The sequence below is a fragment of the Canis lupus genome, chromosome 26 (assembly GCF_003254725.2).
Source record: "Canis lupus dingo isolate Sandy chromosome 26, ASM325472v2, whole genome shotgun sequence".
NCBI classification, from domain to species: domain Eukaryota; kingdom Metazoa; phylum Chordata; class Mammalia; order Carnivora; family Canidae; genus Canis; species Canis lupus.
In genome coordinates, this window is record NC_064268.1 from 18,769,577 (window position 1) to 18,797,399 (window position 27,823).

General features: G+C 51.2%; 1 protein-coding gene across 5 annotated transcripts in view; it reads left to right on the plus strand.

The window, feature by feature from the left end:
* Window positions 1-272: 272 nt before the first annotated feature.
* The window catches only part of CMKLR1 (chemerin chemokine-like receptor 1), a 51,782-nt gene continuing 24,231 nt past the window's right edge, over window positions 273-27,823 (plus strand). Inside the window, exons 1-3 of one of the 5 annotated variants that reach the window (XM_035706374.2) lie at window positions 273-461; window positions 582-716; window positions 12,554-12,637. The gene's annotated coding sequence lies outside the window, so the exon portion shown is untranslated. The other 4 variants (XM_035706373.2, XM_025474324.3, XM_025474325.3 and 1 more) reach the window with 4 other exon arrangements.

The window sequence follows — 27,823 nt, forward strand, 5'->3', positions numbered from 1 at the left end:
GCCGCACCTAGGCGGCCAGGAAGGGCATCCCAGCGGGCGGCGGAGAGAGAGGTGGTGGCCCAGGGTGCTGGGACATCCGGCTGCTCCGGAGGCCCTGGCAGGGAGCGGCCACTTCCCACAGCTGCCTGGGGCTCGCATGTGCTCCTGGTTTGCGCCCGGATGGTGGGCAAGGCTCCCAGCTGGGCTCTGCCGCCAGAGGGGCGGGTCGTCCTCAGCAGGCCCTGCCACCAGGCACCAGCCACCAGCCACCAGCCACCACCCACACGCCCGGCCCGGCTGGCAGGCAGGGGCAGCCTCCCCCGCGGCCCCCACTCCACGCAGCTGGCCGCCCCCAGCCTCGGCCAACCCAGTTTCCTGCCCCGCCCTCCCTCTCTCTCCTCCCTCCAGCTGTTTCTCTGGCAGAGTCCTGTCCCATTCAGGACAGCGGCTGCGCTCGCTGGAGGAGCTCAGGACAGCACGAGGTCTCCCGCAGAGCCCCCGCTGAGTGAGGGTTGAGGGGGTTCTAGGGGAGGCTGCAATCTGGTGGGGAGAGGGGGGTTCCAGGGCATCTTGAATGAATGGACACATTGCCTTCTGGACAGACAGCCGCAGCCAAAGAACGGTGTGACCGTGACCTCGAGAAAGAAGTCGGGCAACGGGGGGCCCCCTGCACAGCCTCCAGTGGCCTGAAGTCCAGGGGAACCCCTGGGAAGACCTAGGCGGAGACCAGCCACAAGGTATCACGCTTGGCTTTGACATCGCCCGGAGGGGCCAGGAACGGGGGATACCAGTAGGGAGAGGAGGCCCGGAGTTCTGCTTCACAGTTAATGTTTGTCAAGATGAAAACATCATTTGCAGGTTTCCGAAGTCGTGCATGCTAATTGTAAGAAACAGCAGGGCCGCCCTACTGTTAAAAGCTCAGTGTTTTCCTTCTCCGAGGCAGGTGCTTCCATCTTACAGGTGTCCTCATTTTACAGGTGAGCGAAGCGGGCTCAGAGAGGGGGAGGCACTGGCCCAGAGCTGCAGAGACCACAAACTGGGTCGGCGGGGGAGGTGGCAAGACTGGCATGAAGCCAGCGGCAGCGCAGCCCGCCGCCCTTGCCCCTGGGCTGCAGCTCAGTACAGAGAGGTCCCCTCCCCGAGGTGGCCTTTCGGGCGGCCCTCTCCAGCGCTCACACGCTCGCTCGCTCACTGATTTTCTCTGATGTTTGTTGAGTGCCTACTAGATGTGGCAGGCGTGTAGAAGTATGTAGGTGTGGACTCACGCACAGGTTGCTAACGTCTTGTTGGCACCCCCACCTCGTCCTTCCCCGCAGACTGGGAACTTCTATCTATATTCCTCCAGGACACATTTTAACGGCTGCACAGAAAGGCTCTCCTGGGGTTTATTTAACCCTTCCTCACTGTGGTGGTTTCCTTCTTACTTTTTTCCTTTTTTCCCCATGACTACAAACAGTGCTATGATGACCGCTCTTGTACCTCATCTTTGCACGTCTGGCCTATGGATACCTTACCAAAGGCTAAATCACTGAGTCGGAACACTGAGTGCTGTTCTTAAGGTTTGTGAGGCTTCTGGCTGTTTCTCTCGACATTTCTTTATTACTGCTGATTATCCCTTGTAATCTTACTGTTCATTTTGCTTTTATGATTATGCCGGTCAAGTCGGCTCCCACATTTTTCTGTCAGCATGTTTATCTTTTGTTGATTTTTAAGAGTTCTTTGTATATGAAGGATTTGGCAGTGCTGGCTGCCAAATCATCATAATCATAACTGCTGCTCCATATAAGTCTGATCACTCCAACCATCTTGTGGTTCAGATAGGCCAGTGAGGAAGTGGCCAGGTTTGGGGGTCTGTCTTATTTTTTTCCATTAAGAGGCCTGATCCCCAGCTTCCCTTTTGGCAGCCCTTACTTCCTTTTGAAGACTGATCATACCTGCGGTTCTTGCTATCTTTTCTCCTTCCTCCGAACTCGTTCAGAGGAGAGACACTTTCATATGCCTGGGTTGCCGAGATGAATGTGATTGGCCTCCGGTGGTGGGAGGAGGGCAGCTTGGCATTTCCTCAAGAAAGAAGGCTTAACTTAAACCAGGGATGCTCAGGTGGTGGGGTGTCAGGCCCTGAGAAGCCCAAGGAGGAGTTCTCTCTGGTATCCAGGGACCTTCTCTGGACTCTACCAAAACTTCAGGGAATAGGTAAACCTTATCTTGGGTGAGGCACTCCCTTCTCTGGTTTGAGCCCTTTGGAGAGGTCTTTCTCTGGGTACCCAGTCTTGACTGTCTCTTCTGCTAGGCTGGGGGCTCCTTGAGGCCAGATTTGGGGGATTTACTATTCTCTCTGTATCCTCAGTAGGTAGGTGCTTGGTAAATATTTAATGAATAAATAAATGAACCAGGCCTTGGTTCTACTATCTGTAAGATGGGATGGGAGAGTCGAACAAAATCTCACCCCTTAGGTGTTTCTTTAATTAACTCCTCTCAGTTTGCAGACCACTTTACTGCCATGATTTTCTTGAATCTTCGCTATGGTTGTGTGATAAAGGTATTCTTAATATGCCCATTTTACAGATTTGGAAACTGAGCCCCAGGGAGGGGTTCCAACATTAGACCTCCACAAGAGGCACTGGTACATCATGGCCAGAGTTAGTTTGTTTGGGTAGATTTGAACCCAGTCTGCTCCCTGCCACCGAATGACATAAAATAAGTTATCTGTATGTTCCAATATCCTCATCTGTAAAATGGGAATGTCATAAAGATTAAATGAGATCACACACGTGGAGCACTTAGCAGAGGGCTTGTCACGTCATAAGGAGCTCTATAAACACGAGCTGTGATTCTATTATCATTTCTATACCACCTGCTGTCTGTACCTTCGACACCCATCTGAGCCAAATAGAGAGTATTATTAATTTCTTTAACAGTGTGTTATTAGTGCTCGGGTTCCCATCAGAGTCCAGAAAAACCTAAAAGCCTATTTCACTTGCTTTGAGCTACACTGCATGAATGTGGTTATTACTGCCAGTAATTACTGCCAGCTTCAAGGCTACAAGGTAGACCTGGGGCTTCTCAAAGTGCAGTCATGGGATTGCTGACATCAGAATAAGCATGAATAATATTATTCATGCCGAATAATCATGAGTATTTCCTAAAGCTTCAGCTTTTTGAATCAGAATCTCCGAGATGAGGTGTGGGAGTCTGCATGTTGCACCAGCTCCCCAGTTGATTCTGATGTGCCCCAAAACTTGAGGGCCATGCAGCTAGCTCATATGAACATCTTTTCTTTTTGCCTTTGTCCAGGTTTCTGGGTTGTTTATTGCACACTGAGGTTTATTTTTTTTTCCTTTCTAAGCAAGTATCTATGTACTTCTGTGAGTCTACATGTCCTGTGTCAGCAGTTGAGGCCAGGAGGCATGGTGCAGAAGTGAAACTTTATCTTGAAAGTCAGAGTGTGGTAGCCATTACCCAGTGTGTGGGCTTTGGAATTATTTTAAGAAACAGAGCTCTTTCCTCCAATGAAAATATATGGAGGGCTGCAATTGGAAAACAGATAAAAGTTATGTTATTCTAATGGAAATGGAAGTAGAGGACCCTGGGCCACAGTTCACAGAACCTCACTCTTACAGCTCGGTGGGGCAGGTTGAAAATGACGAATATACTCCAGATTGGTAAGAGACCAAAATTCTTGAGCTTTGTGGAATTTGCTATGGGAGCTTAGGCAGGGTGTTCTCACTCTCTCTCTCTCTCATAATCATCACCTTTGTGGACAAAGAGGTCGGATGTTATATTACTCAGGGTAGTAGATGCAGTAACAAATATACCCAAACATGTACAACGGCTCAAACCAAACAGATGTTTATTATAAGGCAGATATTTCTGCATGGGGGAGGTCCTCTTCCATGCCTGTCCCTACTGTCCTCTTGGACATCACCACTGATGAAAGACAGCATGGGGGTGGCACATCTGCTTCTTCACTGCCTTCTGCCACAGGGGAGAGCTAGTCATGTGGCCAGTCTAGTCCCAAAGGAGACTGGGAAATGGAGTTCTGGGCAGGGTGGCTCTTTCTCAGTTGTATGCTGTAGAAGGGAAGAATGGATTTTTGTGGACAGCTAGTTGTCTCTGCCACAGATATGGTATCCTCTTGGGTCTCTCCCATTCTCTTGATTTTAAGTCTAAACTTTCATTAACATAGAGTTAACAAGGTGATGTTGAATCCACAAATACTTTCCTATCCTCAAGAAAATCCCCATCAGATATACTGAGTAAATGCCCATGTTCCAGACCTGTCAACATGGGTTTCCCTGGAACTTAGGAAACTGCTATTCTCTTTCCCTCCTGGAGAAAGGAAACAAGCATAACAATTTTATTGAGCACAGCAAACTTCCTGGGCCCAAGGCTTTCCTAGCCAGTATCTCCCTATATACCTGGAAAGACTTCGTGATTATCATCCCCATTTTATAGGTGAAGAGAATGAGGATCAGAGAGGTAAAGGGACTTGCCCAAGGTCACATACCTTATAGACAAAAGAGCTGGGATTTGAACTCAGAAAGTCCTTGTCCTGTCCTAGGGTGGCATCGCACATTGGATGTGTGTGTTCAAGCATATATGTGTGCATGTGCGTGCGTGCATGTGCATGTTTGTGCTTAGGGTAGGGATTTTCCTTAGGCTGTGTTCCTCCAAGGCTGGGCTTGAGGAAGTGGAAGTGCAGGAATCATTGTCCATATCCCTAGAATGGGCCACACTTGCCGGTCATAAGGCAGCTGGGTGGTTGTCCTGGCCTGGAGGTGCTCAGTGTGTCTAAGTATTACAGCCACTCATCAGACAAAAGGGAAGGGGACGGTGTGTGAGGACACAGACCCAGGGTGTCTGGATGACACTGATGCTAGGCTGCGTCAGGCACATCATGGGTGGTTGGGAACATTTTCCTGCATGAATAAGCCGATGGAGAAATGGAAGTTGCATCAATGTGAGGACTTAAAATGAATTGGACATAATCTCTGTTCTCAAGGCCCTCGGGGAGGGGAGGCAAATTAGTAGCATGTACTTTCATTTATTCACCCAACAAACATTAACTAGCAGCTGCTATGTGTCTGACACTCCGTGAGGCAGAATGATGAAAAAAACAGGACTCTTCCTGCCTCATGGAACTTTGGAGGGGCCTATGGGGTTCCTTGCTTTTGCCCCCATTGTAGACAGGGGGAAGGTGAGGCCCCGATTGGTTCAAGGTCACTTGATGGGAGTAGGACCTGGGCTCCTAGTTCTCAGTCCAGATCATCCTTGTTTCCCTGGCTGAGGGAGAGGGAAGCAGGAAAGGTGCCTTCTGGTTGGCAGTCACTTTTTGCTGCCTGTGGGCATCAGGACATGCTGGTTCCAGGCAAAATTAGGAAACCGGTTAATTTACTTCTCTTTTGGAACTTCTATAGTTTTGCAGTGATGGATGCAACAGGATAGAGAAAGTAGAATTTCCTTCCCCTGCTGGGTGGAATGAAGAGGTAATAATTCTACATAGAAAGAAAAAAAGAATACATGATTGGCATCACTTGATGGTGTAATATAGTCACAACTCTACAGCCACTTGCTGTAGAGTTTAGAGCCCATCTCTGCCCCCTAATCTCCTGTCACCTCAGTGTCCTCCTTTGCAAGGTGGGTGTACTTTTAATGCCTCCTTCACAGCATCCTTGCAGGGTAACACGAGTTAGTATACATAAAGCACAACACAGCACATTGTCAGCTCAATGAAGACATTTCTATTTTTATTCTTAGGAAAGCAGGCATTGAAATTTGCCTTCGCACGTCTGGGTTGATGTGGAAGTCTGGCACCTTGTGATCTTGGATCCCCAGGCTGGAAAAGGTCATTTTGCCACATCTCCTGGCTTTATGCTTCACCCCGTGGAGAAGTTCTGGGCTGGGGTGGTGGGGTGGCTCAGGCCTTGTTCCACCCCGGCTGCTCTGCAAGCTTGGAAGTGCCAGCAGCTGACTCAGCAGGGGGTCAGCTGCTACGCAGACAGCGTGTCAGAATCGGTTCTGCTTTCTTGAGGTTCATGACTCGGGTCCTCTAATCCCAGCCCTGAGGACAACTCTTATGCAAGGAGATGGTTGGGTAAAGCAATTGGTGTAAGAGACAATGGCTAGTTTGTTCAGGTTTTCCTTCTGGGACTCAGGGACCGGAAGACAAGAGAATTGGGTTTGGCGCCAGCCACCTGGGTGAGCTCAGGTAAACCCATACCTCTTGAGCCTCAGTTTCTTCATGTCTCAGAGTCGTGGAAAGCACATCTGCACTCAAGAAATGGTCAGGGGTGGCAATTAAGGGTAGGGGGACATTCGAAATACACCCATCCCTTGTTATCTGCATTTGTTTGAACAGTTGTCAGAATCTATGAATTCTTGAGGATGAGAGGAAGAGCTCAGACAGCCAGTGTAGGAGTTTCCCGTTGCTGCTGTAACAATCGCCGCATGCTTAGTGGCTTAAAACCACACACATGTCTTATCTTACAGTTCTGGTGGTCAGAAGTCCCAAAACAGGTTGCACTGGGCTCGACACAAGGTGTTGGCAGGACTGTGCTCCTTTCAGAGGCTTCAGGGGAGACTCTACCGCCTTGCCTTTTCCAGCTTTGAGAGGCTGTTCACACTCCTGGGTCCGTGGTCCCTTTCTCTATCTCCAAAGCCAGCAGCAATGGTTGAGTCCTTCTCACATGGGATTGCTCTGACTTTCCTGGCTCCCTTTTTCATTTACAAAGACCTGGGTGATGACACTGGGCCCACCTGGATAATCTAGGATAATCTCTCCCATCTCAAGACCCTTGACTCAATCCCATCTGCAAAGTCCTTTTTGTCAGGTAACTCATTCTCAGGTTCTGGGGGTTAGGACATGGGCATCTTTGGAGGGAGGAGGCATTATTCTGCTCACCACAGTGAGGGACATCTGGAACACTGATCCGCATCTCTTTGTTTCCTGAATTTGGAAATTGAGAGTTCAGATGGCCACTGTCTTAGTTACAGCTGGCTCAGCAGGGCACTGACCAGTCAGAACAGATGTGGGTGTGAGTAGCCCATGGGGCTGTACCAAGGTGTATGGGTGATCATCAAGCCTGCCTGAGGTCCCAGGCTTTGTCATCATTCATGCTGGATTCAAATTTCTACAAACCCTGTGGCTGTGAGCAAATGAGTCTTCTCATTTGTAAAATGGGATGGCAATGTGCCCTTGATAAGGGTGATGGTTAGGAAGAAATGAAGGTGCCCATGTGTGGAGCATAGTGTCTAGAACCTGGTAAAGGATTCAACATGAACTTCAAGGTGGCTGGGCTTCTATGTCAGGCACTGGTGATTTCTAGAAAGGAGAACCCTTCTGTTTCTGCCCCATGCTGGGTTAAAGTGCTAGCCTGGGTCATGGGCTGTGTGTATCTTGAGGAAAGGGGGTTCATTGTTGGGAATGTGCATGCCAACGCGGGGGCAGTACCAGGTGCCCAGCCAGGCTTGTGTTCAACTAGAAGGTTCTCAGGTTCTGAGGTGGCTCAAGGGAGGGGCTATCTCGTCCCCTCCAGCTCCCTGTTCTGCTCTTCTACCCATATGGCTCAGTTTCCGCCAATTCTGTCTCTGAGTTTCTCTTTCTGTTCCTAGTTCTGCTACTGATTGCTCCACCCTCTCTGAGTTGTCTGTTTAAACATCCCAAGAGGGACCACTGTATTCATTTAATCCTAGTGGGGTTCAGGTTTCTCTCTGATGGGTTAATCCCCTCTCGGTTTGGAATCTTCATATCCAGTAGGCCCAAGAAATTTCTTGAACTGACGTTGAATTGAATTGACATTGTCTAGTCCAGGGATGGAGTTCCATAATCCTCACTTACAAGCCATGGCAGACATGAAATCCAGTCATGCCTCTCCCTCTATTTGAACCCAAAGGTTTCAGTTATTTATCTCTGTGGTTCAAACCACTCTAAAATATGGTGGCTTGAAAGGACTTATTTGTTCACAGTTCTGTAGCTGCGCAGGGTTCTGCAGGGATGGCCCATGTTTGTCCTATGTGGTATCAGTTAGGTCACTCATGAGCTGCATTCAACTGGGAGCTTGACTGCGGCAGGGCCACTTAAGATGGCCTCACATCCTGCTGGGACTTGGGCTGCCTCTTCCCACATGGCAGCACTGCCTGGACTTCTCTATATGGAGCCTCAGGGCTCTGGAAGTGTGAAAGGCAAAGCTGCCAGGCCTCTTGAGATCTAGGCCGAGGGTTGGCACAGCATCACCTCTGCCACTTTCCATTGGTCACAGCATGTCACCAACCCAGCCCAGACTCTAAGGGAAACAGAACAGAGTCCGCCTCTTGATGGGGGGGAGTAACATGCATGTATGGGGGGGGGAGGGTGGTGATGTTAGGGCTCATCTGTGATGACAACCTATCAACCAAATTTGACCTTAAAATTCAATGGATGACAGTGGTCATCTGAGATAACCATGTGTCATTTCTGGGTGTCTTAGTCTCACAAAATGCCAAAGACTGACTCTAAGCAGCAGAAACTCATGGTTTATAGTTCTGAAGGCTAGAAGTTCAGGATCAGGGTGCCAGCATGGTCAGGTTCTAGTGAGGGACCTCTTCTGGGCTGCAAATGGCCGACTTCACGCTGTGTTTCCACATAGTAGAGGGAGGCGTAGAGGGAGGCAGGGCAGCTCCCTAGAGTTTCTTATAAGAGCAGTAATCCCACTCAGGAGGGCTCTACCCTCATGACCTCCTCACCTCTCCAAGACCCCACATCTCAATGCTATCCCATTGGGTGTTAGCACATCAACATATGAATTGGGTTGATGGGGGTGGTGGTGGTCCAAACATTCAGACCACAGCCTGGAGTGAGTTAATCTACCCTTTCACTTCTCAGATGGAGGAACAAGCTTGAGAAAGGGAGAGGGACATGTCTAAAGGAGCCCATGAAGGTAGCGAGAGAGCCAGGATAGAGCCTCCATGCATCCCACCAGTATTGACTGAGCACCTACTGTGTGCCAGGAGCATGGGATCCAGGACGAGACAAAACAGGCCTTGGGGGAGGGGGCTCCCAGTCAAGGGGGAAGACAGGTATGTAAACAGAGTGGAGTCCTTCTAGCCAGAAGGTTGGCTTTAATGGGAAGGTGCAAGGGGCCAACTGCTCCTGGGTCACAATCACCGGTTACATTTCCACCCACCATCAGTAGGTGAACCCTGGCCATTTGACTAAAAGCATATTGTTGAGCTTTCTTTCCTTTCTTTCTTTCTTCTTCTTCTTTTTTTAAACAGATTTTATTTGTTTGTTTGTTTGTTTGTTTGTTTGTTTGTTTGTGAGAGAGAGCTAGTGGGGGGGCAGAGGGAAAGGGACAAGCAGACCTAGCCTAGCCTGACTTGGGGGTCTATCCCACAACCCTGAGATCATGACCTGAGCCAATACCAAGGCTCAGGTCATGCTCTTATAAGAAACTCTAGGGAGCTCCCCTGCCTCCCTCTACTGTGTGGAGACACAGCGTGACGTCAGCCATTTGCAGCCCAGAAGAGGTCCCTCACTAGAATCTGACCAAGAGTCAGGTGCCCTGAGGAAGCGGATCACATTAAATACACTCACATTAGTGCCTGCCTGCTGCACTCAGTGTGCAAAGTGCTGCAAGGACAGGGAGCTTTGCTGGAGTTTCTTTGCCGGGCAATATCTGGAAATAGCACCTCGAGAAGGAGGTGTGGATTTGAGCTGGCTCCAAGGATGAGCTGGCTTTGGATGAGGAGGCCTCAAGTTGGCTGGAGCAGAAGTTGGCCAGAAATAAAAGATACTTACGGTAGAGAGGACAGCATGAACAGAGATTTGGAGGCTTGATGAGCCAGGGGTATCTGGTGTGGTGGGTGGAAGCAGGGAGTGGCTGGAGGGAGTCTGGATGCCCTGCAGGGTCTTGGAAGATCACACCCAATTTTCTGGGTGGTCCATGCTGCCCCACTTCACCAAAGCAGCATCCTGTTGTCCTCGAGGCATACTCTCTCCAAACTCCATGCTCAAGCTTGAACGCTTGAACAATTGAAGATTCCAGACAACCCCAAGCTAATTGAGTTTGAAATTCCAACTTGGCAGAGGGCATGTGGGTTTGTGGCTCTATGTCCCAGGTCGTCTGGTCCAGAAACCAGCTTGGAGGAGAGAATATTTCTTTGCTTTGGTGGCTTTTGTGACTGAATGATGGGTCCCCTCTCCTCCTGTACCCAGGACTTGCTGACAGATGTAGACCTGGAGCTTAGGGAAGACGAGGTGTTTCCTCCAGGGCTAAAGGAAGTTGTCTTAGGCTGGCCCCCGTGGTCGGCCTGTGACTCATTTACTGCGGGGACACTTTGCCACTGTCCTGTTGGAGCCAGACTGAGCCAGGCTGGGCGCTGGAGGGTCCACTGGCCTCCCAGCGGCAGGGAGGTCAAGCCGACTGGCGTCAAAAGAGAGTCTTTGGGGACTGTGGGCAATTTGCTGTCTCTTTTATGGCAGACTTGACGCACAGGGGGCCTCTGCAGCTGTCAGGGATTTGGCTCATGTAGAAAAAGGTTATCCCTGGAGTAAGAATGGGACGGCCACCTGGTGGGTAGAACAGGAGTTTTGCCAGCATCCAGACCTGTTTTGAAACCCTTTTCTGCCTGGCTGTGAAACCCAGGGAAGATCACTTAATTGCTCTGTGCCTCAGTTTCCTCCATTGTAAATTGGGGGCCGCTGGGGGTTTATGCAGCTTCCATGAGATCATGTATGGCTCGGGGGGGGGGGGGTGTGTGCTGAAAATGGCTGTGGCCTCTGGTGAGGGCGCCTGGCTCCAAGAGTACAGAAAGGGGGCGGGCCCGGAAGTCCTGAGCCAGGAGAGGCTGAGAAATGCCAAGTGTGGACCGTGCCAAGGTCATGCTTCGCCGCATGCCCACCCTCCATTTCCTCCCTTGGCCCGAAAAGACAGGACTGGGTGGGGACCTTGAATCGCCAGCCTCTCCTCTCCTGGGGAGCGCAGGGCCTGTCTGGCCTCAATGGGCCTTTCTGGCCTCAATGGGCCTTTCTTTGTCTGGTTTTTCCCTCCCCTCCTGTGAAAACCCTCAGCCATGAAGGAAATCCAAAACAGGGCTTGGGGAAGGGCAGGGCGGCTTCCCGGAGCCTAGCTGGGCGATGCTCTCACCTTGTGCTCACCCATTCCTGGCAGGTCTGGTGGTGGGGCCCTCGGCCGGCTGGGGCCTGGGCCTCCCCCCTGTCCAGCCCAGCTGGCCCCGGCCCCCCCTTTTCTGTTAGTTCCACATTCTCGGCCCTCTCCCAGCGCTGGCATCTCGAGTTTCCCGGGATGCCAACATCACCCAAAGTTCCCCCTTCTAAGAGCTTTCTGTGTCCCCGGGGGACAGGTAGCTTCCACTGGCTGAGTCCCTGCTACGCTTCTGGCCTGTCCCACTTCCCATCTTGCAGATTGTCTTCTGGGGCCGGTAATCACAGACTCCTCGGAAATATGGAGGTGGGGCACGGGGGTCCCATTTTACAGCCATGGAAACTGAGGCCCAGAGAGAGGAGGTGTGCCCAGCGGCCCCTTCCACCTCTACTTCACCCGATATTTGTTGCCAGCTTCCCTGCCTGCCTTTGAAATGTGCATGGGGACGATTCAAAGAGATGATCCACGTAAAGGGCTTGGCACTGGGCCCTGCACTTAGTAGGTCCCTGTAAAGGGAGTTAAAACCAAATGAGTGCCTGGAGGTCCTCAGTAAATACTTTCTGAAATGAGACTGAATTTTTAAGTGCCTCGTTTCGCTCGATCCCCTCACCTGTTTGCAGCCATACGTTCCTGTCCAGGGCGAGGCTCAGAGAGGTTGGTCGGCTGCCTCAGGACACACAGCAGCTGACCAAGGGGGACTGGCTGCTGACACCTCCTCCTCCACCTGCCTGTACACTTGACTGTACACCCCAAGGGCTCTTCCTGTTTTCCTGGCCCCTTTGTCCAGAATCTTCATAGCCTCCTCCTTTGTGATTTCTAGGCCTTTCTGTCTTACCTGTCTCAGACTCTCCCTATTCCAAATTAGGGCTATGTCATATCTCTTCTTTCATTTTCTTTTTAAATCAAATGCCCCATTCCTTCAGAAGTCTGTTCTCATCCAGATGTCTAGTTGAAAACCAAAGCAGTCAACTCCTTCCCACTGAGGTATTTGCAGCGGATGACAGCTTGCGGGAGTGGGGGTTTGTGAGCACGACGGCTTATGTCAGCGGAGAATGTCTGGGCTGGTGGGCATTCAGGTGCTGTGGTCTCAGGGTGAGGGGAGCTTTTAGGCCAGGGATTTTCTCCAGAGGCAAGCAAGCAGCAGCCCCGCCCCGCTACAGAGACCTGAGGCCAGGCAGTTACAGAGTCAAGTCCACAGAAGTGCGTATTTCCAACTTCCTCACACCTCCAGGGAGGACGTGTCCTGTAGGCAGAGTGACCAGAATTGGGCTGACTTTCTTTTTTTTTTTTCTTTTTTAAACGTCACAAAACTGCACTTTAGCAGAGCTCAGAGAAACAGAGCCAGCGTGGGAGGCCATGGGGACAAGTGTTGCAATCTTGGCACACCCCCATGTCTATACTGCCTGCCCGCCTGCCAACTTTCTTTCTCACAGAGCCTGCGGCCAGAGGTGGTTGCCACGGCCGTGTCCTGGGTCCTGGATGAGGAGCCTGGTGTCCTTGTCACCCTCACTGAACTGGTAAAACTGTCTTCCCCTGTACGGGCACTGGGTGGGGTGGGGGCAGGGCAGGGGGGCAGCAGGGAGAGGCCGGGTGGCGTTGGCTGGGCTGATGTAGGGAGAAGCCCATCTGGTTCAGATGTGTCTGGAGGGTCAGGGTGGTGTGGCTGGGGGCACTTCTGGAATCCCACTGCGTGCTTTCACATTCCTTGTTTTCCTAGCTATGAGGCCTTGGTTTCCTTATCTGTAAAATGGGGGCAAGGATGACACTGCCTCATAGGGTTTTTGGGGTGGAGGGAGAGGATTGTAGGGGAGGACATGTTTTATTCTTTCTTTCTTTTTTTTTTTTAAGATTTTATTTATTTATTCATGAGAGACCCAGAGAGAGAGGCCAAGACACAGGCAGAGGGAGAAGCAGGCTCCTGGAGGGAGCCCGATGCAGGACTTGATCCTGGGATCCCAGGATCACTACCTGAGTCAAAGGCAGATGCTCAACACTGAGCCACCCAGGTGGCCCTTATTCATTCTTTCTCTCTCTCTCTTCCTTCCTTCCTTCCTTCCTTCCTTCCTTCCTTCCTTCCTTCCTTCCTTCCTTCCTTCCTTCCTTCCCTCCTTCCTTCCTTTGCTGCAATCAGCTATTTAAAGACAAGAATCTGGAATCAGGCATCCACACAATGGGTGTGCACAAGCTCAGGGGCCCGTGCTCAATAAGTGTGCAGTGTTTGCAATTTTGCCACCAAGGGTCCAGTCCAGTCTGTGTCCCTCACGATGGTGCGGACTTGGTAGAAAGCTCTGCCCCTTTTGCTTTCCTGCTTTCTTAGGGGTGGGGCTTTGAGCAAGTTGCTTCATCTCGCTGAGATCCATGTTCTCAAAAACTCAGGGTGCCCTGCGAGGGTGGTTGAGAAGGTGCAGGGGTGAAGTCAGAAGAGCTCCAGGGCTTCTGGAACCATATGAAAGGCTTCTCTGGGCATCATCTGGCTCCTTCAGGGGTGATGGGGGCTGGCTGGTTTCTCCTCTTGATGTCCTATGGAAATGCTGCAGGGGTCTCGGGACACTCAAATTCCTGAGGGGCTCTAGAACTCATGGGGTTCTGGGCTCTGTCCCCAGACATGGGGTGTAGAGCAAGACCACTGTGAGGAGCCGGGTTAAAGGCGGGCTGGCCCCTGTCTTCTCAGTGTACATTGCTGCTCTGTGACTGCTTCACCCTTTTCCTCCTCCTCCTCTTCCTCCTCTTCCTCCTCTTCCCATCTCTCCTCCCTCCTCTCTTCTTTCTTCTGTAGCCAGTGCTCTAAGTCTTCCAGAGGTTGAGTGGAACATCTCTGGGCAAAAGCCAGCACTTAGCTCAAGGTAAGGGAGGATCCTCGAGGCTCCAGGTACTGGCTGGGTTCTCAGTGGCTGCTTTTCTCTTGGAGAGGGCTGAGTTAAGATGCCGTGAAAAGAAGCAGGCCTCAGTTGTCCAGGAAACATGCCCTGGGCACCCAGCACCCCTGTACCCCATGCATCGTGGGCACTCAAGAGGAGTTAGGGGATGAACAAATGAGCCCCCACAGCAGAGGGGCACACTCGCACACACCCTGGGGACCAGGATTGGGAGCATTGCCTGAAGACCCCTTCTTCCCTTAGGGAAAACCAAACCCTCACTAAAGTTATTTTGGGGTTGTGTGCTTATTTTTAAAACATAAAAGTATTTTGAGTGCATACGCTTTGTTTAAAAAAAAAAAGAAGCATGGGAATTTTGCATTCAGTGCCATAATATTCCCCTGCGTTCAAAGACAAAAACTGTGGTCCCCAGAAATCTTTGGGCCAGCTCCATAGAGGGGACCTTCATCTGTGTTCTGGTTTCCTGTCTCTGTGGCTCATTTAGAGACATCTGGGGTAGAAAATGCATAGATTGTCAGGTTTGAGGGGAATGCTGAGAGACAATTGAGTCTTCTTCCCCACCCCCACCTGTGTATTGAGGAAATAGGCACAGAGAGGTTAAGTGACTTACTCCAAGTCGCATCCACAGCTTTAACCACACTTGCAAAGATGCCACTTTGTTGAGCCCCATTTCCCTCGACCTTGCTGTATCTGTGGCTGGGCAGCTGGGGCAATTTCCTAGACACCTGAAACCCACTTCCTTCCATGGCATCACCCCTAATCACAGTCAGCAACCAGAGAGAAGAATCACCAAGAACCCAGCTGGCTCCCGGGGCCACAAGGGCCCTCCCACCGGACAGGGAAGGTTTGGCACAAGGATGCAAGTGTTAGGATTCCCCAGTTGGAGTTCTGCACCTCTGGCCTGGGCGGGGTCCCTCTGGAGGAAATAGCCTGTGTGCCTTTCGTTTGAGGCACTAGGCCAGCCTCTTTCTCCAGGTGGTTTGGCTTTTGCCAAGTGTCCAGCCCTTGGCTCCTATGCTGCTGTGAGCCAACTGTCAGTTGGTGAGGATCTGAGAACTCGTTTCCAGAAGAGGAAACTGAGGCTGCCCAAACATGATGTCAGAGAAAGAAGCTTGATGTCCAGCCCCGTTTCTCCAGCCAAGCTGGCTCATTTGCTCAGGCAGGGCCTGTGCCCCGAACCTGCCCTGCTGGACCAGAGAGTGCCTTCCAGCTGAGGGTCATCTGGAAAAATCCACATGCTCATGGCTCAGAGAGGGAAAGAAATTTGTGTAGGTTCTTGGAAAATTAGGAGCAAAGCGGGACTGGAAGCTGTGTCTCTTGCATCCTCCAGCACCTCGTTTATTCCTGTTTCCCCCAGGGGAAAGTCCAATGCCCAGGGTCTGGATGGGAAAGACAGAGCCACTCTTTGGGCCTCAGTTTCTCCTGATGTCAAACAGAGAGACTGACAACCCCAGCCCACCAGAACCTGTATATGGTCAAGTTTTTACCAGTCTGCAGAGAAACAGAGAGAGAGAAAGAGGATATAGACAATAGAATGAGTTTTTTCATAAAGTAAGATGTTTTCAGCTGAGAAAGATGTCTTGGTCTACCAATTTTTGGTGATATTAATACCCTGTTTCTTTTCTGAAATGGTGGGAGTGGTAAAGGACAATTTTATTTTTGCAACACCCTTACTTGGCAAACATAGAAAGGTGGAAGCTCTAGGACAGTCTCAAGACTGGGAAGTGTAACTGGTTCATGAAACACCAAAGTTTGGTGTTCATGGAGCTAACACAGTCTCTCGGGCTCCTTTGAGCTTAGGGATACCCAGGTAGGCAAAGTTATGGCTGAGGTCATGTGATTGGAAAGTACTGAGAGACCAGGCCCTGGGCATGGAGGGGAAGGTTTCAGCAGCTAGAACTAGGGCCAGACTGCAGGGCAGAGAATGTACCTGGCACATATGTACCTGGCACATAATAGTTGCCCAACTCAGGCAGCAGGATGAAATGGTTACCATGTGAGTGCTCAGCATATAACTCAGAGCCAGGGCAGTGGGTGGGGAGAGAAAGGACTGGGTTCTGAGTTGGATGTCTGTCTTAGGCAGGGTTTCCCCAAAGCAGAGCCTGAGGCAAGGATTTGGGTATATATGAGGTATTGAGGAAGTGCTTACAGGTAGGGTTGGGATTAGGGGGAGGCAAGTGAGACAGGGTTATGCAAGTTTAGAGTTGGATTCCATCGTTATTTAAAATTTTGATCTTTCACTCATGCATTTTATGCATTAGTTTTGATTTTATTTTTTAATATGGAAGTAGGCGTGCCTGGGTGGCTCTGTCTGTTAAGCATCTGACCTTTGGTTTTGCCTCAGGTCATGATCTTGAGGTGGCGAGTTGGACCACTGTGTTGGGCTCCTAGCTGAGCTGGGCATGGAGCCTGCTTAGGATTTTCTCTCTCCTCTCCCTTTGCCCATTGCCCTCCGCTCTCAGGCACTCTGTCTCTATCCCTCTTAAATAAATAAATAAGTAAATAAATGAATAAATAAATTTTTACAAATATGGAGCTAAAATATTATTTATTTTTGTTAGTGAATTTTGGGGCACAATCTTAAATTTGCATTCAAAGAGGAACTCAGCAAGGATGTGGTCTCAGGTAGAGACTAGCCTCAGCCTGGTCCCATGCGGAGCTCTGGAGGCTGAACTGTACTCCATGTTAGTTGGGGAGAGGCAGCCCCTGCTTAGCTCAGGGCAATTGGCAGGAGAAGGGGGCAGCTATGAGCTGTGAGTGTCTAGTATTCTCTGCTGGTGTGGGCTGGGTGCCTTCAGCCAGGAAAGGGGATCTGAGCTGGGCACCAACATCCACCACAATACCTGTTTTTCTTTGAGAGATGGCAGGAAAAAAAAATCATTTATAAGTGCTTTTGGCTGTTGAACTGTGTTTCTTTGGCTATGACTGTGCTAAAGCTTCCAGGCCCCAGCTTCTGTTGCTATTAAAGGATGGGTGAATATATGAATGCTTTGGATCAGGGAAGGTGTCCTGGGTTGGGGAAAGGAAGGTGGATGGCGCTGGCATGGGTATGGGCATGGCCTCAGTGTTGAGCTCATTTCAGCTGCTGGTTCCTTTCCTGGGAGGGTGGGATCATGGGAAAGGATAGCCCACGTGCATTAAGTGTGATTCTGGCCAAGGAAGGAAAAGCAGAAGGAGGAGGAAGGAAGGAGAGGGCTTTGTCCCTGGGAAAGCAGGCATGCAGTGAGGGTCCCAGGAGGTGGCCTGGCTCTTCCTAAGCTCGGAAGCTGAAGGAGTGGTATGAGGCCTGGGATATTTCGTGCTGAGTCTCAGATTCCTGGAGACAACTGGGCTTCTTCGTGGAACTCAGGAGAAAGCACCAAAAACTAGGTGTGACATGTGTCCGTCCCAGGGCTTAGGGAGAGAGGCACAGGTTTGCTCCCCAACCAAACCTTCCCTTTGGGATTCTAGGGGGACACCAGGGTCCATATGTTCTTGCTAAAATTCTTCCTCTGCCGCATACAGTGCCTACATTTACACCATCAAAACTTTAAACCTGAACTCACCCCATAACCTCCTACTCCCGCCATGTTACTTTGATGTGCAAAGTTCTTGTCTCTCTGAGCCTTGGCATGTGCTGTGCCTTGGTCAGCTCTCACTTGTCCTTCCAGACTCACTTCTCCTAGGCAGCCTTCCCCAACTTAGCTGGAGTTGGTACCACGGCCGCGTGTGCTCCCAGCAGACAGGGCCTGCTGCATTGTGCTTCACTCACTATATGCCTCCCTCACTGGGCTTGGGGTTCCTAGGAGTGAGAACTGTGTTTGTATTCCCAGCACTTTGCCTGGTACCTGGAAGATCATGGGTGCTCAGTAAGACATTGAATGTATGAACGAGAAATGTGTATTGCGCCATTAGATATTCATACATTAGTGTGAAAGAAGCTCTGAGAAGAGTTGTGGGGTTTTTTTTTGGTATGTTTGTTTGTTTTATAATCATACTCCCTTATGACTGTACTATATATCTGGGGCAATATAATCATATGTCATGGAATCATAAGATCATAATCCTATTCAATAACCTACTCCTTCTCTTATTTAATCCTAATGCCAACTCTCTGAGGTATGTACTATTCCTGCTCCATTTTGCAGATAGGGAAAGTGAGGCACAGAGCATTTAAGCTCAGCAGCTGAAGGAGCAATATGAGGCCTGGGATATCTAGTCCTGAGTCTCAGATTCCTGGAGACAGTTGGGCTTCTTGGTGGAACTCAGGAGAAAGCACCACAAACTAAGTAGTGAGTGGCAGAGCTGGAATTTGAATACAGATGTTCTGGCTCCAGAGCCTGCCTTCTTCACTGTGACATGTTGAACATGGGTTTGGGTTCAAGTCCTAGTTCCTCCATCTTGTAGCTGTGTGACCTCGGGCAAGTTGCTTGGCCCCTCTGAGTTTCTGTTCCCTCAACTGGGAGATGGGGGTGGTAATCAGGGCCATTGGAAGGCTGGAGCAAAGTAAAGGATGGGAAGGATCCTGAGGGCTGACAGTGATGGTTCCCACGGCTTGCTCGTGGCTACACACTGCGGGGGCCCTTGGAAACCTGCACTGGTGGAGACATTGCCAGGGTTCTTGGCAGAAGAGTGAGGAAGCACAGAGGAGGGAGACAAAGGCCCTTCTGTCAGCCACTTGGGGCCCTCCCTCTGGGAGGTGAGTTGGGAAAAAGTGAGAGCTCCATAGAGGGAGAGGAGGACTCCTGCCTGGAAGTGGGACAGGCATCATCTTGCCTGCCAGGATTTGTTCTTCATGAGCAATGGGTGGAAAATAACCTTGGATTCTTTCCTGAGGGGACAGGAAGGCTAGGGCCAGTCCATGGAGGGGGGAGAGGTTTCTCTACACCCCAGGAATGTGATCACTGATTTATTTTAAAACGGAATAAAAGCAGAAAACAACTTTCAGTTGATCGTGGTTTGTGGCTGCTAACAGCTGCCCAGCCAGGTTCAGAACACTCCTCAGGAGCTCAGGCTCCAGCCTCTGAGACGGGGACAGCACTGGAAAAAGGCCAACTGGCCTGTCGCTCCCCTGTTCTCTGTGGAGCCTGCCTCCTCCAGACTGACTGACTTTTTTTCTGGGAACCCACAGGACCTAGATATACCCTTTGGAGTTAGCAAGGGGGCCCTTTGGAGTTAGCAAGGGAGCAAATCTGTCTCACTCATACTGCAGATAGCTTCATGCGTCTGCAGAAGCCATTCCCGATCCCTGATCTCCACTTCTGGCCCTGTGAATGACTGCTCTCTCCCTCTGATAAATCTGGAAACTGAGGACCAGAAGTTGGAACAGCTGGGACAGTTGGGATAAAAACCAAGATTTCCTTACTTCCTGTGACACCTCATACCACAGACATGGCTTGGGCTGACAGTCCATGTGGCTCTGAAGCATTTTCTTGCCAGATTAAAACACAGCATAGCCAGTGCAAAGTGAGGGCTGAAGACTTACTAGCTCATCATAAAAGACCAGGGTTTGGGGCAGCCCGAGTGGCTCAGTGGTTTAGTGCCGCCTTAGGCCCAGGGCGTGATCCTGGAGACCTGGGATGGAGTCCCATGTCGGGCTCCCTGCATGGAGCCTGCTTCTCCCTCTGCCTGTGTCTCTGCCTCTCTCTCTGTGTGTCTCTCATGAATAAATAAATAAAATCTTAAAAAAAAAAAAGGCCAGGGTTTGAGATCCCCAGACAGTATTAAGAATAAGTAGGAAATGATATATACACAACATGATTGATTATGATATTGTAACACATATACAGTAATGAATTGTAGTACTAAGAGACTGGAAACAAGTCAAGTACTCAACCCCAGGAGGCTGGCTCAGTAAGTGATGGTAAATCCCCAAACAGAATACCATGCGATCATCAAAAAGGATAGGTTTTGTTGTTTTTTGTTTTTTTTTTGTTTTTCTGTTTGTTTGTTTGTTTTTTTTTTACACATACTGATGTGAAATGATCTCCAAGGTGTATTGTTAGGTAAGAAAGGCAAAGTAGAGTGTGTAGTATACTGTCTTTCATGTAAAACAAGAGAGAAAATGGAATATATCTTTGTATTTGCATAAAGAAACCCTGAAAGGGGACATGAGAAACAAAAGCTGATAGGTACAGGGGGGAGTGGGTGGGAACAAGGATTTGTATTCTAACTTTTTAATAATTTTAGATGGTTTTGAACATTACGAATTAGGTGGTTATTGTGTTGCCTAATCAAAAATTTAAGTTTCTCACAAAAGCCAAGTGAGAATCTTAAACTAATAGTAAGAATTATTATGAAGTGTTATTTAAACTGCCATGACTGTGACTTTTACCACCGTTATCCTCTTGACCATCATATGAACATTTGGGGGTTTTTAAGGCTAGCTTTGCCTGATTCCAGCTTCCTCAATGTCACAAGGAGAGGGTTCCTTCTGGCTCACTTTGAACCTAGCCTGGATGGGTCCTATTTGGGTTTTATGTAGGGCTCACTCTTCCCTCTAACACCCACGTCACCTGCTGGCCCCCTGAGGCCATGGGTGGTCGAGTCATTAGACTTGCTTGTCTCATTCCATGGGAGCCTTTGAACTCTTAAACCCTTGGTGAAATGCTTGTAGGAAAAAAAAAAAACATGTCCTGTAGACTCTCCCCGATGCTGATAACCAATGGACAGAGAGACTCTCTAGAAAAGATAATGACTAGAAACCCATATACTCAGTTGAGAAAACATGATAGGACTTTTAGCTGGTCTTTTCTCTGCCAGGACCTCCGCAAACACTGCATCCACCCCACCATCAATCAGCTGGCATGTTAAATGATACTTGCCATTTCCTATTAAAATTAGCCAAAGACACTGACAAACTCCCATTGCACATTCTGATCAGCATGTGGTACCTGGTTGCCTTGTGGCTCCAGCTTTCCACCCCAAAGCAGAGGCCCCTCACATTTCTACAGGGCTCATGCCTTGCTCCTCCTAGCTCTCAGGTCTTGGGGAATTTTGGGAAGAGCCCAAGGCTGCCCTTATTATGCTCTTAAGCATGTGCCTAAGTACACCAGAAAACACCTGCGTGCTCTCTACTCTCCAAGCTGCTTTGGACCACCCCCTGGAAGGATGGCCACTCATGGGGCCCCTTCTCGGCCCACTCTGAGGTGGGTACAAAAGGCTTTCCTGGATCTTCTCAGGATTTAGGCAGAAAGGTTGCTTTCAGCCTTTTGCCCTTCTGTCTTGACTCTGAATGTCTGTATTTGGTCTGCCTTGGTCTTTTTTCCCTGTTTTCACCTTTTAGCTGCTTCTGTTCCCTCTCCATCAATTCTCTGTCTCCCCACTCCTGCCTCTCCCTGTCAGACACTTCCTCCCCTCCTCCCTGCTTCTCTGTGTCTTGTTCCCTCTGGATCTACTCTGCTGCCCTACCTCCTCTCATCTCCTTCAGTGTCCAAGGCAGTGTCATCCCCTGCTCCTCCCCACCCCCCATTGACATCGTCTACCCCACAAACTGCTGCCCTGCTAGATCTGTGGTGGGGAGAACTCTGCTCACCAAATCCCCCCCAGGGCGGAAGGTCAGAGCCAGCTTCATGGGTGTGCCACCACGGTGGCCACAGGGGCTCAGAAGAGCCTGAGCCTGGTTTAACACCCCAAAGTAGCTGTCTTGAAAACCTGAGTACTCTCTGCATAAGGGGCGTGTGTAGTCCCTTTGCACAGGACTCCCCAAGGTATGCAGCCTGTTCTGTTGAGGGCTGTGGACTTCCTGGGAGGGTCCAGTTTCCGGTCATGCTGCTGCTCCTTACCTGCTCCCCAGTAACTACATGTGGACGGGCGTCCAGCCTCCAAGGCACTCCCACCATGCAGTTGTCCTGCAACAACAGGAGGTACTTGCTGGATTCACTCCCATTTTACAGATGAGACAAGCCAGGGCTCAGAGAGGCCAGATCACTTGCCCCAGGGCCCACAGCTTGAGAGCCCGGATTGGGGAGACCTGCCTCTCACATTCAGACATCCGTCTGAGCCTGCAAGACCCCTTCAGAAGACCCCCTTCTGTCTATGAGCAGAGCCTCGGTCATTCCATCTGTGAAATGGAAGTGATGACAGTAGCTGTCCCTGTGCAGAGCCAACGGTACCTAAATCTCAGAATATTCTGCATACAGGTGCCTGGCATGTATCTTTTTCCATAGTAGCCCCAGCCTCTCAAAACCCCTGGATTCCCCTCTGCCAAATGGGGATCACAGGAAGGTTAATGACGCAGCACAGGGCCCAGCTGAGGTGGGCAGACAAGGTCAGCACTCAGAAACTTCTGGCCCCCCTGCCCTCTGAGGCAGAGGAGAGGCTTATTTTTCAATAGGAAAACCAGATTGTCCAAACTGGGGCACTTTGAGAGCAAAAGAAGCACTCTTAGTAAGTATACTGAGATAAGAGGCACAAGCTGGGATGTGGGGCCATTACACAGGCGTTGTGAGTGTCTTGGTCAGCATCCCGAGCATAATCACACCCCAGGCCTGCCCCTAGCTGGTAGAGAGCACGGCTGGGTTCTAGCATTTGCCACAGAGAACAGTGTCCCGGCTTTGGGAGTGTTGGCTCTAGCCAACAATATCAAGACATCAGTTCAGGGAGAAGCAGAGTCAGGGAGAAGGCCATGAAAGCCACACAGTTCAGACACTCTCCCAAATATTCTAGAAATGTCTTCAGATTAAGCCAGCGATGTGTAAACCTGGATGTCTAGACACTCCTTCCCAGCCAGGCTGAGAAACGGGGCTCTTCCCAAACTGTACTTTGGAGCAGGGCCACCAGCTTAGAGGGAGGGCACTGTCTCCAGGCCACAAGCATTTGGATGTCGGTCCTAAAAGGTGCAGAGCCTTGAGGCTGTGCCCGCAGTCAGGGCGCCGGTGAGGACAGTGATCACCACATCACACCTTGCCCTCTCTGCAGGGACCTCTGCACAAAGCCCTTCTGCTCCCTGGCCCCAGGAAGGCCTGCCGTTCCCCAGAGTGGGTTTGTTTTTAGCCAGGGGCACGTGACAGCTGGGACCGGGTTTTCCTGTCCCAACTAAGAGTCTAGGAGTCCGCTGTGTGGCCCACCCAAGCTAAGCATGTAGGACATTACTTATCGTCTGCATTTTTTCCCCTCAGCCCTGGCTCTGTTCTCTGTCTCCACCCACGGTCCCTTCCTCCTTACACTCTCACTTTTAATTTATGTTCCTCTGTATACGTGAGTCTCTTGAGATTTTTTTCCCCCTCCCTTCTGGACCAAGCCAAAATCTAAGCAAACAAACAGACAAACCTGCAAGCAAAAACATCCTGTAGCATTCCTCCTTCTGCCTGGGAGAGAGAGAACGGTCCCAGCTGGTGGGGGCCAGAAGGTAAGGGGTTAAGAATGATGCAGAGGAAGTGTGGGCCCACATTAAAAGCAAGGAAGTGGCCCTTGTCAGGGGGGAAGGAGGTGGGCCAGCTTATCCTGTGTGACTCTGGACACGGGGGGCTGCTGAACCAGGCTTGAGGTGAATATGGCAGATTGCTCCGACTTCAGCTTAGTCCAAAAAAGGAAGCGCTTTCTAATGACTTGATGGGTTTGTCTAGAAGTCCTGCCAGTGGAGGTGGGGAGGGGAAAGAAGAATGACACGAGTCCTCGTGCTCTTTGCTCTCTGCGGCATCTCCACACCTAGCCCTGCGCCTGGCACACCGCAGACATTTGTCACATTAATCGAATGAGGAAAACAGCTTCTGGTGGCAGAGCTGGAATTCCAGCTTGGTATCGGCTGCCTCCCGAAATCTCTGTCTGTAAACATAACAGCCAAGGGGCACGTGTATTGGAGTCAAGGATCTTTACCTACGTAGGCTGACCAACCCGTCCTGATTTGTCGGGAACGTTCTGGAAGTCCTGCCTCATAGAGCATCCCCCCAAACTGGAAGACTGGTCTCCTGTATGCCCTGCATTTGGGACCCCACATAGCTGTTACTTTGACCCACCTTGCAGACGAGGAGATGGCTCCGTGGCCCAAGGCTGTGCGGCAGGTACGGGGCCAGGCTCGTGCGGGCACCTGGACTTGCTGCTGCCTGGTGAGGCTTAAGCTCTAACCTGAGGGTGACAGACCCCTCCATCCTAAAGGCTCTCCTGCAACAGCTTTGGAGATTCTGGAATTTCCTCTGGGCTTCAACCAGCTGTTTTTTCCGTTGAGGGTGGAGGGGCAGCTTTCCCAGCAAGACCCTTCCTTAGGGCAAGGCCTGAGCTTTGCCTTGGGAAAGGTGACGGCACAGTGACAGGGTCGAGGGGGAGGGCAGCCTGGCCCTCCGCCCCCCCACGCCTGGGAACAGGGTGGGATCTCATACTCCACCGTCCTGATTGCTGGCAGCAGCGCCAGGCCCTTTTGTCAGCCGCCTGGGCTGGAGCCAGAGAATTTCAAGAGGCCAGAACCTGCCTAGATGCCCCAGGGCCCCTGTGCCCAGGGCTGACAGCCGGGGCAGGGTGCAGCTGGACAGCCCAAGGCTCCAGGATCTCTCAGGGCTCCCCCAGGCTGGACGGGCCTCTACAGCGCCTGCCGGGCCAGGGGCAACTGTGCTGTCTGGAGGTGGGTGAGTCCGGTCATCGGGGGCTCTTGGAGGTAGGGTTGTGGACGTGTGAGACGCTGTGACCCTGCCAGGCCTGGGCATGGGTGGGGTTGGCAGGCATAAGCCAAGGCTCTGTGCTCAGAGGGGTCTCCAGCAGGCAGGTCATGGACCATCAGGGACAGTCACAGGGACTGAAGACAAGGCAGCCCAATTCAAATCCTATCTCTGCCCCTTCCTCGCTGTGGGATCTTGGGCAGGTAGGTGGTCTTGCTTCTTTTTGCCTTAGTTTCTACATCTGCAAGATGGGAACAAAAAAGCCCACCTTGAGGGGTTGTTCTGAGTCCAGGTACTGGGCACACAGTTGGCACCTGAGAAGTAGGAGTTAATATCATCATGGCAGCCTCTCGGATTCTGTTACTCTCGGCCCAGGGCTGCGCCCCGAGACCCTGTGACAGGAGAGGGCCTCCGGTCCCCAGGGGGAGGCTGGCTAGTGAGACGTGAGGGAAGTCTGATGGACAGGAAAGGCTTGTCACAGCCCTGCCGTGGAAGGGCTGTCTACCCCTGGGGATGCTTGGATGCGCTGTGACTGGACAGAGGGACATGTTAACCAGCCACATGGATGCCACTGGGGTCCACTAGCACAGACCAGAGTTCCAGGCATGGCTGGTGATCATGATCCGGTTCCTTTCAGAGTCCTAGTTTCAACACCTGCTAAGGGAGGATAGTAATCCCCCTCCTCTGGGGGCCTTGTCTGGAGACTGGGAGATAAGGAAACCCGAGCCCAGCCAGACGCCCGGCTGTCCCAGCAAAAGTATTCTCTTTCTTCTCCTTATCATTGCCCAGTGCTCTGCCTGGATTCCTCCAGAATGCCCAGCGGGGCTGGGAGGAGCAGAGGGAAAGAGACAGGGGCACCCCAGGCAGAAGGAGCCTCCTGGGGAAGGGCCCAGAGGTCGGGAACACCATGCTAGGGGGCACTGGGCTCCTGGTGCACAAGGGAGCAGGCAGGTTTGGAAGGACTTGGGCTCTGAGCTCCCCCTGACCCCCGACCCTGCAGTAGCCCCCTCTGACCCTTGGCCCTGCAGCCCTGTCCTGAGTCAGTGACCCTCGGGTGCTGATATTATGCAGGCTGGTCAAGGTGAGCAGATACTGGTGCTCACAGTCAAGGGCCTTCCTCTCTTTGTGGCTTGTCTCCACTCGGCCCCCTGTTCTGTGCTGCCTCCCCCAACGTCCCCAGCATCCCCCCCCCCCGGAACCTCATGAACACATAGCACTCCCTGCAGACGGACCTGCTGGCTCTCACTGTGTCCTCCCTCCCTGCCTTCCCTCCAGGATGTTCCCCTGGGCTGCAACTGCTCCCTTCCACTTCCCTGCTCCTGCCACATCCCATACAGATACTGGCCACAGCCCCCATATAGTCCAAACAGCCCCATTCAAATCGCACTTCTGCAGCTTGCTTCCGGGCTGGGCAGCCTCTGGGAGGAACCTCACTGAGCTTCTCCTGCTTCATCTGTAAATGGGGCTAATAGTAGTTCTAACCTCCCAAGACTGACTGTGGTGTCTGAGCTAGTGACATGTAAATGCCACACACATCTGAAGCTCTCAAATTTATTTAGTGAATCCTTTGGAGCACCCACCATGGGTCACACAATTTAAGGGGTTGCGGATGCATCAGTGACCAAAACAGACCACAGCCTCTGCCCTCAGTAAATGTCAGCTCTGATCGATGCATCTATTTGCACGACTGCTCCGCCTGCCTCCCCGCAAGGGTGGGGATGGTGTCTAGTTCATGTGCACATCAGACACCCAGCTCAGGGCCTGGTCTTGCTTGCCAAGTGAAGAAGCGGTCTCTGATGTGGGGGTTCCCTGGGCATTCCTGACTTCCCTGGAGTTTGTTGCACCTAAGGATGCCCCCTTCCTGCAGCAGTGGACACTGTAGGGTCAGGCAGGCGAGTCTGTGAGGCCCTCGGTCTCGCTCTCAAGCTGCTGCCTGCCATTTTGAAGGGCCAGGGCACTGTTGCAGGTGAGGTCCCCCCTCAACTTTGGGATATCAGAGCTGGGATAGCTGCATGTGAGGCAGGGTTCGCTTGGTTGCCAGGGACAGAATCCCAACTCAGACTGGCTAAAGCAGTAAAGGAAATTCATTGGTTGGGGGAACTCCTCTGTCCAGCAAGGGTTTCAGGCATGCTGGGTCTCTCTCGATTTTTGAGGCCTGTTTTCTTTTGTGTTGGTGTCCTTCCCTGTCAGAATCTGCTCGTATGGTAGCAAGAGTCCCAGGGAAAGCTCTCATTGGCCCACATTAGGCCCTGTGCCCAATTCCTGAAGCAATCATTGGTGGCTAGGGGAATGGAGTGTTCTCATTGGCCAGGCTTAGAGCAGGGGGCGGGGTCATCTCCTTCCCAGCTCCGCAGCCTGATGAGGGGCAGGGAGGAGTGGCTTTCCACAAAGAAGAGATGTTCAGGCCACTCCCAGAGGAACACATGAATGGGCCCTGCCTGGAAGCAAGTGGAACTCCAGAAAGTGTCCGATTCCAGAGGCTGCTCATCAAAAGCTTGGGGTTTGCCGAAGGCTACCAGGAAGAGCACTTCTGGAGAGAAGGCCAACATTTCTGCTGTTAGGGGAGTGAGTGCACAATTTTGATTTATATTTGGATTCCTTTCTGGGATCATACACCAGGAAGGAGGAAGGGAACAGACACTGCCGGTCCCCTACTCTGGGCCATGCACTGGGCTAAGCTCTGCATGCTTCACAAGCAAGCATGGGTTTTGGAAGGAGGAATAGACTGGATGCCCACATCCCAAATCCTCATTCTGCCCCTTCCTAACTCTGTGGCCTCAGGCAGGTTGTTTGACCTCTCTGTGCCTCAGCTTCTTCATCTTAAAATGAGAGCAGTAATACCCTGCTGTTACTGTCTAGATTACATGAGCTAGTGAGTTGAAGTATTAGAACAATGTCTGGTGCATTGTAAACTTCCGGTGAATGTTAGTCATTGCTGTAGCCTATCTTGGTGGCCATAACAAAAATATAAACTGGGTGGCTTATAAACAACAGAAATCGATTTCTCACAGTTCTGGAGGCTGGGAAGTCCAAGATCAGTGTGCTGGCAGATGTGGTGGCTGGTGAGGGCCTGCCACCTGGTTCATAGATGCTGTCTTCTTACCAGGTCTTCAGACATTGGAGCTGGGGATCTCTCTGTGGGATTTCTTATGAAAGCACTCATCCCATTCATGGAGCTCCACCCTCAAGACCTAATCACTTCCCCGAAGCCCCACTTTCTCATGACCTCACATTAGGGATGAGGCTCCAATATATGAAC